Raw genomic sequence first — 15432 nt, 5'->3', positions numbered from 1 at the left:
ACGTTTCAATTAGAGTATTAAACCCATTTACATTTCATGACATTACTGAGCCACTAAATTTTTGTCTGTTGTCTTGCAATTTTTTTTTGTTTCATCATTTTTATATCCCTTTTGAAAAACACATTTTTTCCCTTTATATCTTTAAAATGCTGATAAATGCTATCAGCCTCAAAATCTCTGGCCACTTAAAGTACATTCAAAATGAAAAAAAAAAAAAGACTTAGAAAGAATAACCATTTAGTTTTTATAGATCCTTATTTTAAAACACTAGAGAATTTACTTTAACAAAAAGAAATTCAGAAGGAAGGAGTGGTTTGAAAGTCAATTTAATCAGCACATAAACAGATATTAAATACCAAAAAAAAAACCTTGTAAACGCCAAAAAGATGCGAACTGTTTTTAAAAAGATGGCATATGACTTTAGGTAACAATAACTTTCATGGAGATTTATTAGGTAGTGGTGGTAGAATTGTTCAGTAGGCCCCAAAAGCATGCAAATAACCTTGTAATGAAAGGAAGGAAGACTGAGATTCTAAACAAAAATGTTTTATTAGCAAAAAAATAAAATAAAATAATATATATATGTATATACATATATATTTTATTATATATATTTAAAAAAACATATATATATATGACATAAAAACTACCCCAGTCCTAAACCCCAGCACCTGGGAGCATGACCTTATTTGGAAATAGGGTCACAGTAGATGTAATGAGCTAGGATAACGTCATATTTGAGGAGGGTGGGCCTCTAATTCAATATGACTTGTGTCCTTATAAGAAGGGAAACTTGGGATACACAAATATGCACTGAGGGAGAAGGCCATGTGAAGAAGCCCAAAGCCAGGGAAATACTTAAATCTGGGAGAGAGGCCTGGAGCAGATGCTTCCTTAATACCTTCAAAAGGAGCATGGCCTACCAACATTGTAGCCTCTAGAACTGTGAGACTGTTGATTTCTGTTGTTTAAGCCACTAGGTTTGTGGTATCTCGTTATAGCAGCCCTGAAAAACGAATACAAACCTTGTTAGAAACCAACCATAAACACATGGGGAATTGGAAAAATATATATATCTAACTCTTTAAAACATTGAAAAGGAACACACATTTGTGATCCCTGTGAAAAGGAAAACAAGCAAACAAACAAACTGAGCCCCAGGATTAACTCAGTTTTTCCCCTGGAGGAGTTCTGGATGGTGGGGGTATGGAGGAGATTCCAAGGAAAAGATGGGAGTCTTACTGGTGTGGGGAAATAGAGATTGGAATTCAGGAAGGCTGGAGTGATGAAAAGGTCAACCTACTTGACCTGTTTGGCACTCGAATACAATGCCCCAAAAATGCACAATACACAAGGACGCAGGAAATACTCATTGATGTAAACCACATTCAAGACCATAAAACAAGTCTCAAGAAATTTTTAAAAAAACAGCTTAGTGGCACCCAGGTGGCACCATCAGTTAAGTGCCCAACTCTTGGTTTTGACTCAGATCCTGATCTCAGGGTCTTGCGATTGAGCCCCAAGTCAAGATCTGTGCTCAGTGCAGAGTCCACTAGGACTCTCTCTTTCCCCTAAACTACTCCCTGGCCGCACTCACTTGTGCTCTTTCTCTAAAACAAACAAATCTTTTTTTTTTTTTTTTTTTTTAAAACAAACAAATCTTAAATAAATAAATAAATAATGGTTGAGAGTGGGAGGGGTGGGGAGAGGAGCCGCCCTGGAGGGAGGGCGAGGACCCAGAGATGCTGCCCTCCCTTCCAGTGCTGCGCTTGCTCAGCCCCCCCGCCCCCCCCGCGTCACAGAGCAGCCAAACACCTGGAGCGGCAAGACCCGCCGCCAGCCAGCCAGCTGCAGGGACCCAGGGAGGCGCGGAGGGCGGCGTCCAGGCACCGCCCCCCCCCCCCCCACGCAGGCAGGATGAGCATCAAGATCTCTGGGACTGAGGGAGCTGCTGCAGGGCTTCATGGTGGAGGTGCAAGGCACCAGCCTGTGGACCTTCTGGAGTTCCAGCTGCTGCACTTCACGCACCTGCAGCAGGAGAATGAGCGCAAAGGCTCCGCGGGCTTTGGCCATGAGAGCAGGACCTGGGGGCCACCAGGGGCAGCACCCCAGTAAGGGGTCAAGTTCGCTGAGGAAACTTTGTACACTGACTCTGAGAATGGGGAGGAGGAGGAAGAGGCAGCTGTGGACGCGGTGGCGTTCAATGCTTGGGTAATAAACTGATTCACAAGGCTGCCTCAGTATGTGCAGAAACTTATAATCCTGATGAAGAATATGATGCAGAGTCCAGGATTATACATCCCAAAACTGATGATCAAATAATCGATTGCAAGAGGCTTGCAAGGACATCCTGCTGTTTAAGAACCTCCATCAAGCAGATGTCTCAAGTGTTAGATGCCATGTTTGCAAAACTGGTCAAAGAAGGGGAGCATGTAATTGATCAAGGAACTGATTGTGACAACTTCTACGTGATCCATAGAGGAACATTTGACATCTATGTGAAATGTGATGGTGTCGGAAGGTGTGTGGGCAACCACAACAACTGCGGGAGCTTTGGTGAACTGGCCTTAATGTACAACACACCCAGAGTGGCCACAATCACTGCTGCCTCTCCTGGTGCTCTGTGGCGTTTGGACAGGGTAACCTTCAGGAGAATAATTATAAAAATAATGACAAAAAGAGAAAAATGTAGGAAAGCTTTATGGAGTCACTACCATTCCTTAAATCGCTGGAGGTTTCTGATGCCTGAAAGAGGTAGATGTGATAGGCACCAAAGTATACAACGACGGAGAGCAAATGATTGCTCAGGGAGATTTGGCAGATTCTTTTTTCATCATGGAGTCAGGCAATATGAAAATCACCCTGAAAAGGAAGGGTAAATCAGAAGTGGAAGAGAGGTCTCAAAAAAACTGCGGGCTCCTGGCCTGGGGGGATCGTTTTCAGCAGCAAACCGCCAGGGAAAGAAATTCTCTTCCCAGGCCAAGTTTTCAGCCTCCTGAGCCCCCAGCAGCATCTCTGTGGCCTTGGGAGCAATCATTACTTGAAGTTTCTCTGTGTGCTCCTGGTGTGGGTTTGGCCCTGAGCAGATGAAAGCGCTAGTACCAGGCCAGCTCTGGACACAGGGGACAGTACATGCCACCCACTCATGCAAGCAGGAACAGGGACTCACCCAACTGCTATGCAGATGAGGAACGGACTTAGGCGGTCACAGCAGGGGTGACCTGCCCACTGGGGACCTCATGTGCAGCCAGCAGGAGAGGGCAGAATCTAAATGGCTTCACTATATCTCTGGGTCTTTTCTCCTCCTCTTTTTCCTACCTGCCCTGTGTCTCTGTGTGTGCATGTGTGTGAGTGCATGTGTGTGTGTTGTCAGTCCCCTGTTCCTCTCTCCTTCCACCTCCCCCTGCAGTGCTGTCCCTTCTCTGCTTCTCTGTCTACTTGCTGCTCCATCTTTCCCAACTACCTGCCACTGTGTCCAGGGCAGTCAGCGTCATCCCTCAGACCCCTAGTGTACACACCCTGGGCTACATTTCTTGCATACTCAGGCCACCTCCTTAAAGCCCAAGTTGTACTTCCTGGGAGAGTTGCCAAGTGAGTCCTGTGGGGGTCAGGGGTCCACCTAGCCTATGGGCCACACTGCAAATGTAGCTGTCGGGGTCAGCGCCAGGGTACAGGAAACAGGCCCTGCTCAGGCCCCAGGCCTAGTGTGGGAACTGCTCAGCACCTTCTCCCCCTTGCCACCCTTCTCCAGCAAGCTCTAAGATCTACATGGATGTGGGGAGGTCAGGGCCTAAGTTCTACCCAGGACTGGAATCCTGTAGGACCCAGCTCTCAGCATGGACTCAGGCTGGTACCAGCCTACCAGCTGGATGATCTGGGACAGGCAGTGAATCATCTGCATGTCTCAGCGTCCCCAACTACAGAACAGGGAAGAGAAGACTCCCTCCTTCTTATTGTGCCTCTGAGGACTGGATAGGGATGAACAGACATGAAAAACTTGGCGCAGCAACTGTCCTTGTCAGTGGTGAGAATTCGGTTCTGAGAGGCAGCAGCAGCATGAGAAAAAAGCCCAGAGACCACTAGGATCGCAGCTGTAGCTCACCAGGGGCTTACAACCATTGCTGTGTGGACCCACTCATGCCAGGGGACCGCTAGAGTAAGAGGGTGTTACCAGAAAGGATTGCCCTTTGTGTTTCAGTGGGTGCTTGGGGGGATGGTTCAAGGAGGCTCCCCACCAGGTGCTGTCAGAAAGTAAGGAAAGTTCTGTGAATGGAATCCAGTACCTCGTACCTTCAGAGAGGGTAGATGAGTGACTCAGCTGTGAAGGTAACCTCAGGCATAGGTGTGCCAGGTGCACACGAAGAACATGGCAGGGGTGGGCCAAGGGCGCTGGAAAAAGAATGGTGAACAAAAGGCAAGATGGAATGCATACTTGGACCTCCACTATGTTTCTTGATGAATCAAATGGGGAAAGAACCCTAAAGGTCTTCAGAGTGTCTCCTGGAGGCCAGAGTCGCACAACACCGTGAGTCCACTGTTCAGGATGTCACCCAGAACCAAAGGGTCTGACACCCAGAGAAGAAGGCAATGAGGGCACTTGCTGAGGGAAGAGACGATGCATCCAGCCCTGCAATGCTCAGCTGAAGGGATCACAGGGGCATGGCTATGGGACCAGCTCCTGTCCCTGAGGCTTGGGGCCCGGCCAGGGGAGATGGCCAGCCCCCTACTGCCCACACATTCCTCTTCTTCAGCCCAGGAAATCTGTGAATCCCGGAGGGTGGGGAACAAGGGAGTCAACCCATCCGCATCACCTCTGCAGGCTGGAATCACGCACTGGGCGGTGGCTCAACAGAAACTGTGCACTGTGCACCTCAGCTCCCAGGTTCCAAAGCTGTGTCCTGGCAATAGGCCCTGCGCTGTGCTCTTGGCCTTCGGCCACCTAGTTGGCCACTGAAGGAGAGCGCTGCAAGCCTAGTTTGCTAATCTCAGCGCTGGCCTTACCTGACTGCTCTATGGGCACCTCCCTGGGCAGGCCTCCCCCCACCCTGGGCTCTGCAGGGTCCGCACCTGCCAGGAGGGCTGGTCTGCCCCCACCACGCTCACTGTGGCTGTGGACTACTCTTGGCACGCATGGCTCACCAGGCCGCCCACACCCTGGGGTCCACTCGCAGGTGGTCCTCCAAGTACCCCATGAGTTGGCATCCACGTTCAGTCCTAGCAGCTTACAGAAGGTACTCAGTGATCCCACAGACCCTGCACTTTCTCCTGGGCTCCTCGCCTCCATCTACAGGCCGGGCCGTGGGCAGAAGTCAATTCTGTGGGTTCCTGGATCACAGGTGTCCTGCCGCCCCCGCTGCATGTCCATCGTGGACACGGTCACCTCCTGTGTGCTGCAGAAGCGGGTCATTACCGGGCTGCCACCCTCAGCACCCAGGAATGTCCATGATGTCTCCACAGGGGAGACGGTGTGCAGGGACCCTAGAGAGAGCAGCAAAGGGATGGCCCAGCTTGAGGAAGACCCCACACTCCCAGAGGTGCAAAAGACTCAGAGAAAGAACCCTAAAGGCACTGGGGCCACACAGGGGGCATTTACGCCCTTTGGGGTTCCAGGGAGACCTCTCTTCCTTTGTGCCCAGGCCCAGGCCTCTGCAGAGAGCCATCCCCCCGGGAAGAGAGCTCAGAAGACCCATGCAATAAGAAGTCCCCCAGTTCCCATAGGAGCTCCTGCCCCACTCGAAATGCCATCACGAGTTCTTACAGTTCCACCAGGGGCTTCCACCCAGTGCAGAGGAGGAGGGGTCTGGCCACAAGTCAGGCCTCGCGGCCCCTGAGTTCCCCCAAAAAAGTCAGCCAAGAGAGCCCCTTGTGTCCTGCGGGAGTGCCTACACTTTGCCAGAAGAGCCAGCTGGAAAAGGTGCAGATAGCACCTCCGGGCAGGAGGCAATGCGGAAGAACAGCTTGCTTCCAGCTGACTGTTCCAGGCCCCAAAAATGCAAGGTTTCTCTGCTGCCACATAGGCCAAGGAAGCCTCTGAGGCTGCTGCAACCCCCTGAACTGCGGATTTGAGTCACTGCTGAGGACCTGGACTGGAAAAAGAGAGCTGCTCCCCGGGGCATCCAAGATGCCCTTTGAAGGGACACAGAGACCACCTGCAGCTGTGGCCATCCAGTGCCTTGGCCCTGCCTGTTGCAGCGGCTGATCCCCTGCAAGACCCTGGCCTGAATGCACAGAGGAAGACTTGTGGGAGGAAGCAGGACTCGCTGGTTGCCCTGGCTGCCCAGTCCCCAAATCCCTCAGGTCCTGCTTCCAGCTTGGTACCAGGACTGGGCTGTGCAGTGAGAAGCCCAACTCCTGGCTGGTCTGCTCTTGCAATTGCAGGCAGAAGAGGTTCTGTCCCCCTGCATAGAGAAGGCCATCAGGGGTTCCCTTCTGAATGGTGGGGAAGGCAGAGGCTCCTTGCAAGCCAGAGCCTCGGGGACTGTACCCAGTGGGCACAGTGGTAACAGATGCCAGTTGTGCCTTCCCTGGGGCTCCTAGCACCCCCAGCCCCAAATATGTAGATTCTCCTGCTCCCTCCTCCCAGAGCTGCCCTCCCAGCATGGGTCCTGGTGCCTCTCTTTCCATAAGCCTCTCCATCCCATCTGCTGTCATTTCCAGCCCCTCTAGCAGCTCCTCTGTAGGCTTGACTCCCCAGCCAGCCTCTGACACCCAGGTCACCCGCAGGGACTGCTCCCCACCTTCTCAGCCTCTCCTCTTGCAGTCTCACCCTGGCTGCAGTGGGAGTTCCTTTCCATCTACTCAGGCACTCTCGATGCCCTCCAGGGACAACATGGCTTCAATCACAGTCCCCCAAGGCCTGCCTGCCCTGTCTGGGGGTAGTGGAAACCTGGGATCCACTGCCCAGGCCCCATTCGGGGCTCTTGGTGGGCAGTGGCCTGGAGCCAGCACCTTCACAGCTCTCCCCAGCATGGGCAGCCGGCAGCTCAGGCTTCAGACCCAGTCCAGGCCCTGAGCACAGCTCTAGCCCAGCTATCGTTGGGCAGTGGCACCCAGGTGACTTATGTGGTTCCCTTACCCGCATCTGCATCCCAGGGCACCCATGCCATTGCAGAACCAGGCTCGGCTGCCTCCCCTGCTGTACTCACCCCTGGCATGGCCATTGCCCCTTGCTTGGCAGCTGTCCCCCTGGTGCCCAGCGCTGTGCCCCATGCTGGGCCCAACAGCCAGCAGCCCCGCCTCCCAGGTGGCATCACAATGCTGGCCAGCATCAGCATGGGGTTTTTGGCAGCACCCCAAGGTTTGGAGAGAAGAGATGATGTTACAGATCTGTGCTCCAGCTTTGGGGCTCTCAGCATCACAGCAGGAACCAGCAGGGCCCTGAGCAGCTCGCAGGGCTCCAGGGCAAGCCTGGGCCAGAACACAGGGAGCTGCCCATGCTAGAGCACCCTGTCAGGGACCGCTGGAACCAGCACGACAAACCACCCCCTGTCGGGAGCCCTGAATGCCCCTCCCTTCAATCACACCCCCAGGCACCTGTCCAAGCAGGGGTCCAGCTCAGATGGCCACAGGACTGCCACCAAGGCCATGTGTGGGGGCGGGGGCATCCCGGCTTCTCCTCCTAGCAGCTCCACCTCGCTGATCGGCACGGCCCAGAGCAGTCTTGCTACCAAGACCACTTCATCCCCTGCCCAGGGCTTGATTGGATGCCAAAGAGCTGCACCATGCAACAAGCCATCTTCCTCCACATCACAGCCCACTCCCTTGGGGCCCAAGAGACATATGCTCATCTGAACCAATAGCTTCCTGGAGAGGTAGCCAGTGTTGCCCTTCCTTCCAGGTGATACCGGATCACCACTAGTGTGGAATGGGAGACACAAATCTAGCCCCGGCCTTTGCAGTCCTGGAGCAAAACCGGGCTCCCAGCCAGCCAGCCAGACAACATTCTGGAACCTTCCCTATCCCTGACCCACAATTTTGCACCCAGGTGGTGGCTTGAGGCCATTGTCTGTGATCGCAGGGGCCACGGGCTTTGGGACAGTACATGAGACCTGTGTCCCACAGCACCCAGGACTCCTGCCGCTCCCCACAGGTTTCCACTCCGCTCTCCCCATGGTCTTCCCAGAACCTTCAGGTGTTGTCCATTTCATTAATTAAAGCCTTGTTCTAGTTTCTCTGCATAGCTCTCCTGAGTCTCTTCTGTGGGTCAAGTGTGCAAAAGTTGGGACTCAAATGGGTGCTGGCATGGGAAGCCAGACGCCATCATTTCCAGGTTTCCATGGCCCAGCAGAGGGTATAGGGCTAGAAGGATGAACACTTGAAGAGTGAGAATAGGTTTTCAGTTTCGGGGATGGGCCTGGGAGAACAATGGCCTGGGGAGGGAAAAGCCTGGAGACTCACCCTTGCCTATTGGAAGTGCTGCTTCTCTCCCACTGGGGACCCATGGAATCTTTTTGCTTCACAGCCCTAGGGCAATCTACAGACACTCCTGGCCTAGAGTATGGGTTTGGCATCAAACATTGTGGCTCAGGGCAAAGGAGGACAGCTTTGCCTTAAGGGTATGACAGCTCCCTGAGCGCTGAGTGACATCCCACTTCATACAAGTACCAGGCCTCCCTCAGTGCATCTCTTCCCTCTCTCAGGCATTTGGGGTGCTGTTTCCTGATGGCACTGGGGAGAATAATGAGGTTCAAACAACTCACCTGTGAGAGGGAGGGAGCAGGGAGGACAGCTGAAAGGACTGTCACCCTGAAAAAATGCCTTAGTCCCGTATTTATTAGATACAAGATAACAATCAACAAAGGAGGAGGTTATATGTTAGTCATGGGTCTTGTAGGTCGATCAGAAGGAATGGGAGTCCTACATAGATCATAGTCTTGTAGGTAAACAGAGTAGTGTGTTCTTGGCCTGACAGCATGGAATTTATAGTTGAGCAATTGAGGAGAGATGGAAGAAGACTCTTGCTCTCCTACACACTGATGGGCATCTCTATAGGGAATCCTAGACCCTTAAATCTCCTGCCCAAGGTGGATGACACCCAGGGTAGGGGTTTCACTCCCAGACCTCTGGGGGTCCATCTCCCTGGCACTACAGGGATCTCCCTGGATAAGGAAGAGCCATTCTCAGAATGGGTTCCCCACAGCAGCAGAGCCCCATCTGGGAACTTGTTGGAGATGTGTCCGGCCTGTCCCAGGCCTGTCGGGGCAGAAAGTGAGGCTTCTGATGCACCTGCCACTCGCAGCCCAACTGCCTGCCTTTGGCGGGCCCTCCAGCTAATACTGCTTATTGCATTTCTTAACGATGGGGGAAGGAATTGAAAGAAGGGTTGTATTTCATGTCATGGGAAAATTGTATGAAATTCAAACGTCAGTGCCCATAAATGAGGTTTTATTGGAATACACTCCCTAATAGCTAATGGATTTTATTGGAAGCCACTAGTGTATATGCCGTCTCTGGCGGTTTTTGTCCCACAGCCACAGGGCCAGCAGCTTCAACAGAGACCTCAAAGCAGGCACTTTTCTGAAATATTTACTGGCATATCATTTGCTTACAGATTTTGCCTTCCCTGTCTCCCAGCAGCAAGCAGGTCCCCAAAGGGAAACTGCAGGGCCCTGAGCCAGGGCCTCCATGCCCTCAAGGCTCATGAATAGAATGAAGGCTGCATGCACTTGGATGTGAAAACTTTACATTTCCAAGTGGCTTGACCTCCAAGAGAAAGTTAGCATTCCCTTCTTTTTATGGTGGAGGCAACCAAGGGCGGGCCATTGCACCACCTGCAGATTGGGGGACATCGCCCCACCCCTCAGTGTTGCTGGGAGCTCAGCCCCCAGAGAAGATGGCTGCAGGGAAGCCACCTGGGCATGGGTGGGGGTGTTCTCGGTCATGGGCAGTAGGGGAGGAAACAGCTGCTAGCAGACCTCATTGGTATTCACTCCTACAGTGATGACTGTGTGTCAATGAAACATGGGTTTCCCATGTAACCTTATGTGTTTTATCTTGTGCATTTCAAAATTTTACTTGATAAAATTTGTTTTTATAGCACAGAAGACTGCAAAAGCCTGTGTGTGGCAGGTCCCTACACCCCAAGGCTGGAGATCTACTGGTGTAGGGATACGGCTGACAGAAGCCCTGCTGACCGCTGACCTATGGGGTCCTTTTACAACCTGTGGGAGAGCCACAGGTTGATTGAGCACTACTCGACTGACTGAGCTCCCACTGGGTGCTGGGTCTCGACTTCCTGGGCGCTGGGCACAGCCGTGAGCCAGGGAGAACAATGGTCCTTGCTCTCCAGAGACTGACATTCCAGGAGGGAGATGCAGTGAGGCTGTGACATGGCCCAAGATCTGGGCCTGCCATGGTCATCCCTGCCCCTCCCCACCCTCCACGCCCAGGAGGTGGTTTCCTTTTCCTTCTTGTGCTCTCTCCCACCCCAGAGCCTTGGCTTGTGTCAGCCCCTTTCCCTGGGAACTCCTCACATAATTGGGAAAGTCCAACTCATCCCTTAGATCTCAGAAGAAATGTCACTTCCTTGGGGTACCACCTTGGTTCCCCTAATCAGGCCTCCCCTGCTTTTCATTCCATGGCACCCTGCATGTACATGTCCCTTTACCACTCAGGGATCACTCCATACTGCCATTGCTTGGCACAGTAGGCTCTGCCCAAGCTGGGTTAGTGGGAAGAAGTGAGGGCTGTAGGTTGGTGAGAACTGCAGACCCCTCTGGGGTGGGGAGGCCCACTGGACCTGTACTCCATCCTCCCAAGCATCCATAAGGCTTATACACATGAAGCACATATCACATCCTGCACTGGAGACCAGCAGCGAGTGAAAGAGATGAAAAACCTTGCCTTCATGGATTACCTTACCCTGGGACAGGGAAGGCTTAGGCTGGAACAAGGAGGAGGTAGATCTGAAGGGGACATGCTCTGGGCAGGGGTCCTGGGGTAAAGAGAAAATGTAGTATTCTAAAAGAACTAAAAGGAGGTGAGGTGCCTAGAGCAGAGGGATGGAGGATAGGAGAAGAGGATTAGCTGGGTGAGTCAGACTAAGATGGAAAGGACTTTCGAGGCTGGAAAAACAGTTGGGTTTTATTTTCAGTGGATCAGAAGCACCGATGGAGGCCTGGAGCAGGCAGCAGCAGTGGGACGGAGAAACAGATTCGGGCTAAACAAGTTGTAGAGATTAAAAATGTCAGTATGTGATGCTAGAGCAGGGAGTGAGGCGAGAGAAAGGGGCATCAAAAATCTGGCTTGCCCACAAGACAGGCTGCTGGCTCACTCCCCTGCTCCTTGAACTCATTTCCTCATCTGTACCACATTTCCGGGGGGCTGTCTCAGTGTCCTTTTGAGTTCCTCATCCCTGACTTCCCCGTGTGTGTCTGACACACGGGTTAATAAACTCCTGTCTGCTTTGCTCACTGTACTCGTCTCTTGTCCGTCTCATCTGCAGAGCAGCAGGTACAGAACCTAGGAGGACAGAAGCAAGAAGACGTCTCCTCTCCTGCATCACCGACAGGCATCTCCGTAGGGAACCCCAGGCCTGCAAATCCCCACCTGGAAGGGGTATGACAGCCCAGGGTAGGGGTTTCACTCCCAGATCTCTGGGGCTCCATCTCCCTGGCACTACAGGTATCTCCCTGGATAAGGAAGAGCCATTCTCAGAGTGGGGTCCCCACAGCAACAGAGTCCCATCTGGAACTTGTTGGACATGTTTCCAGCCTGTTGCAGGCCTGCCATGGCAGAAGGTGAGGCTTCTGACGCACCCGCCGCTCGCAGCCCATTGCCTGCTTTTGGCGGGCCCTCCAGCTGAGACTCGTTACTGCATTTCTTAATGACAGGGGAAGGAATCGAAAGAGGAGTTGTATTTCATGTCATGGGAAAATACTGTGAAATTTAAATGTCAGTGTCCATAAATGAGGTTTTATTGGAACACACTCCCTAATAGCTAATGGATTTTATTGCAAGCCATTATTAGTGTATATGCCATCTCCAGCGGCTTTTGTCCCACAGCCCCAGGGCCAGCAACTTCAACAGAGACCTCACAGTCTGCACATTTCTGAAATATTTACTCGCACATCTTTTGCAGACAGAGTTTGCCTTCCCTGCCTCCCAGCAGCAAACCAGTCCATAAACGGAAACTGCAGGGCCTCGAGACGGGGCCTCCATGCCCTCAAGGCCCGTGAATTAAATGAAGGTTGCCTGCACTTGGATGTGAAGACTTGACATTTCTACGTCACTTGACCTCCAGGAGAAAGTTAGCCTTCCCTTCCTCTTATGATGAAGGCAACCAAGGGCGGTCCTTGCACCACCCGCGGAATGGGGGGCATCGCCCCGCCCCTCAGTGCTGCTGGGAGCTCAGCCCCCAGGGAAGATGGCAGCAGGAAAACCCCCTGGGCATGGATGGGCATGCTCTCAGTCAGGGGCGGTTGGGGAGGAAACAGCTGCTAGCAGACCATGTATGTATTCACCCCTACGGTGATGATTGTGTGTCAACAAAATGGATTTCTCATGTAACCTTATGTGTTTTATCTTGTGCATTTCAAAATTTTACTTGAATTTGTTTTTATAGCACAGAAGACTGTAAAAGCCTGAGTGCGGCAGGTCCCTACACCCCAAGGCTGGAGATGTGCTGGTGCAGGGATACGGTTGACAGCAGCCCTGCTGACCGCTGCCCTTTCACAGCTGCGGGAGACTTGACTGACTGAGCACCTACTGGGTGCCAGGTCTCAACGTTCTGGGCACTAGGCACAGCTGTGAACCAGGGAGAACAACGGTGCTTACTCTCCAGAGGCTGACATTCCAGGAGGCAGATGCAGTGAGGCTACGACACAGCCTGAGAGCCGCTGAGTGCCAGGGAAGGGGGCTGGGCCCCGCTCTAGTCTTCCCTGCCCCTCCCCACACCCCACCCCCAGCAAGCTGTTTCCTTTTCCTTCTTGTGCTCTCTCCCACCCCAGGGCCTTGGCTTGTGTCAGCCCCTTTCCCTGGGAACTCCTCACATACTTTGAAAAGTCTGACTCATCCCTTAGATCTCAGAAGAAATGTCACTTCCTTGGGGGACCCACCTTGGTTCCCCTAATCAAGCCTCCCCTGCTTTTCCTCCCGTGGCACCCTGCATGTGTCCCTTTACCACTCAGGGATCACTCCATACTGCCATTGCTTGGCACAGTGAGCTCTTCCCAAGCTGGGTAAGTGGGACGAAGTGAGGGCTGTAGGTTGGTGAGACCCGCAGACCCCTCTGCGGAGGAGGCCCACTGGACCTGTACTCCATCCTCCCAAGCATCCATGAGGCAAATACACATGAAGCACATAACACAGCCTGCCCTGGAGACCCAGCAGCGAGTGAAAGAGATGACAATCTCTGCCTTCACGGATTACCTTATCCTGGGACAGGGAAGGCTTAGGCTGGAACAAGGAGGAGGTAGATCTGAAGGGGACGTGCTCTGGGCAGAGGAATAACATATGCAAAAGTCCTGGGGTGAAGAGGAAAATGTAGTGTTCTCAAAGCACTATAAGGAGGTGAGGTGCCTAGAGCAGAGTGGCAGGGGGAAAGGGAGAAGAGGATTAGCTGGGTGAGGTTAGGCCAAGATGGAAGAGGACTTCAGAGGCTGAAAAAGCAGTTGGGTTTATTTTCAGTGGAGCAGAAAGCCAGGGAGGGCTGCAGGCAGTGGGGTTACAGGGCCCGATTCTGACTTTAAGACCACCCTCATGCTGGGTGGATGGTGGGCTGTAGTATGATGGGGTATACCCTTTGAAGCCCCCCACTATTCCTGGGTTGCAGACAGCTCTGATCTTGGCGCCTCCACACTGAGGGGAAACCCAGATTCCCTTCCGAGTCATCAAAGCCCTCCACTGCAAGAGATGAACTTTTGAAAGGATAAACTGAGTCCGGGGCAGGCCGTCTGGCAGGGCTATCCTCCCTCCACTGGCTGAGACTGTGAGGGTAGTGGTATCTGAGTCAAATGAAGGAGCACTTGGGGACCCAGGCCAGGATCAGATCCCAGCTCCAATAACCCACCTCTCTGGAAAGTCCCTTAGTGTCCCTGGACTGATTTCCTCTAAAACAGGAGCACCCGGTCCTTCGGGGACCTCCCACGTGAACTCAGGGAGTGCTCGACAAACACTCATCACTGAATTCTCCACCCCTACCCCCTTTCCACCTTTTTAAATGTAGTTTCCTAGTTGGACTCATCTCATCCTCAGGGAGGCAGGAAGTGCAGGGTAATCTATGGGCTTACTGCACCCACACTGGTGTTGCAACCAGGAGCCGCCTTCATGGTCACCCACCCCACCTCTAGGGATCCGGACCAGTATGTGCTAGGTGGCTGCTGAGTCCCTTCTTGCTCCTTCTTATTCTTTCCACAAGGGTGCGAACTAGCATATCTTATGAATACCCCCCCCTTTTTTTATAGACAGGGAGACTGAGAGCACAGGGGAAAATGAATCTAGTACAGGTCACCAAGCAAGAGAGTGACCTGGGCTCTAATCGAGGGTGACAGGCAGGAGAGAGGGTACCTCAAGACTGCTGAACTCCAGTGCCACCTGGTTAGAGTAATAGACATTTATCCTGTGCTGACTGGGGCCCCACACCTGTCTACAGGAACTAGTGCTGAAGGGACTGGGGAGGCCATAGCTCATTGGTCCCAACTGGCTTAGATTCCAGTATTGGGGTATCTAGGAGGGCTCCGGGACTAGGAGCAGGGATCCCAACCCCCACCCCCAGATCAAGCCAACCACCTTCATGGTCTTCCTGTCTCCAGGTTCAACCCAGACGAACAACCTCCAAGAAGCCTTTGTGACCTGCCCCCAGCCCTCCTGACCTCCTCTCCTTCATCCCTGCATGGCACCTCTGCCTGAACTCCTTGTCCTGAATCATCCCCTGAATCCTACAGAATGAAGCGTCCCTGGGGTCCTTCACTGATGCAGAGAAGTTCTCCAGTGAAGGAATGAGCTGGGGCAAAGGAAAGAATTTTCTCCCTGTGGGCCTCTGCCAGAAGGCCACTGACACCCCAGAGACTGAGCGCTTGGTACAGATAAAATTCTCCTTTCCCCTAGATGTGCCTCGCATGTCTTCCTCCCTGCGTGTCCTCTTGTCCCTATGGGCGGCCCCTGTCTGCCCTGTGGCTTCCTCACCCCAGCCTCGCCAGGGTGAACACCACTCCAATTCCTCCCTGTCACCAAGCCAGGCTGGAGTAGGGGTCCTCAGGCCCTCTGCCTGCCTGCCGTGGCTTTCTGTCCTGTCACCGTGGTGAGAACCAGGGCTGCTGGTAGCGGGGGGGGGGGGTCTCCCATGATGGAGACCCTCTGGAGTCCCTCGTGCTGGCAGGGAATGGGAGGCACAGAACCAGCAGGGCACAGGGGTGGGGGCGGCCACCATGTCCCAAGTAGCATGCGCAGGTGTGCACGTGGACATACTACTTCCACACACGTTCGTGTGCACGC

At 53.0% G+C, this 15432-nt stretch overlaps 1 pseudogene; it reads left to right on the top strand.

The window, feature by feature from the left end:
* Nucleotides 1-1206: 1206 nt before the first annotated feature.
* On the top strand, nucleotides 1207-7440 carry LOC116577981 (annotated as a pseudogene).
* Nucleotides 7441-15432: the final 7992 nt, after the last annotated feature.

Source organism: Mustela erminea, chromosome 18 (genome assembly GCF_009829155.1).
Source record: "Mustela erminea isolate mMusErm1 chromosome 18, mMusErm1.Pri, whole genome shotgun sequence".
Lineage (NCBI taxonomy): Eukaryota > Metazoa > Chordata > Mammalia > Carnivora > Mustelidae > Mustela > Mustela erminea.
The sequence above is the reverse complement of the archived record's forward strand: the minus strand, read 5'-3'. Positions and strand labels throughout refer to the sequence as shown.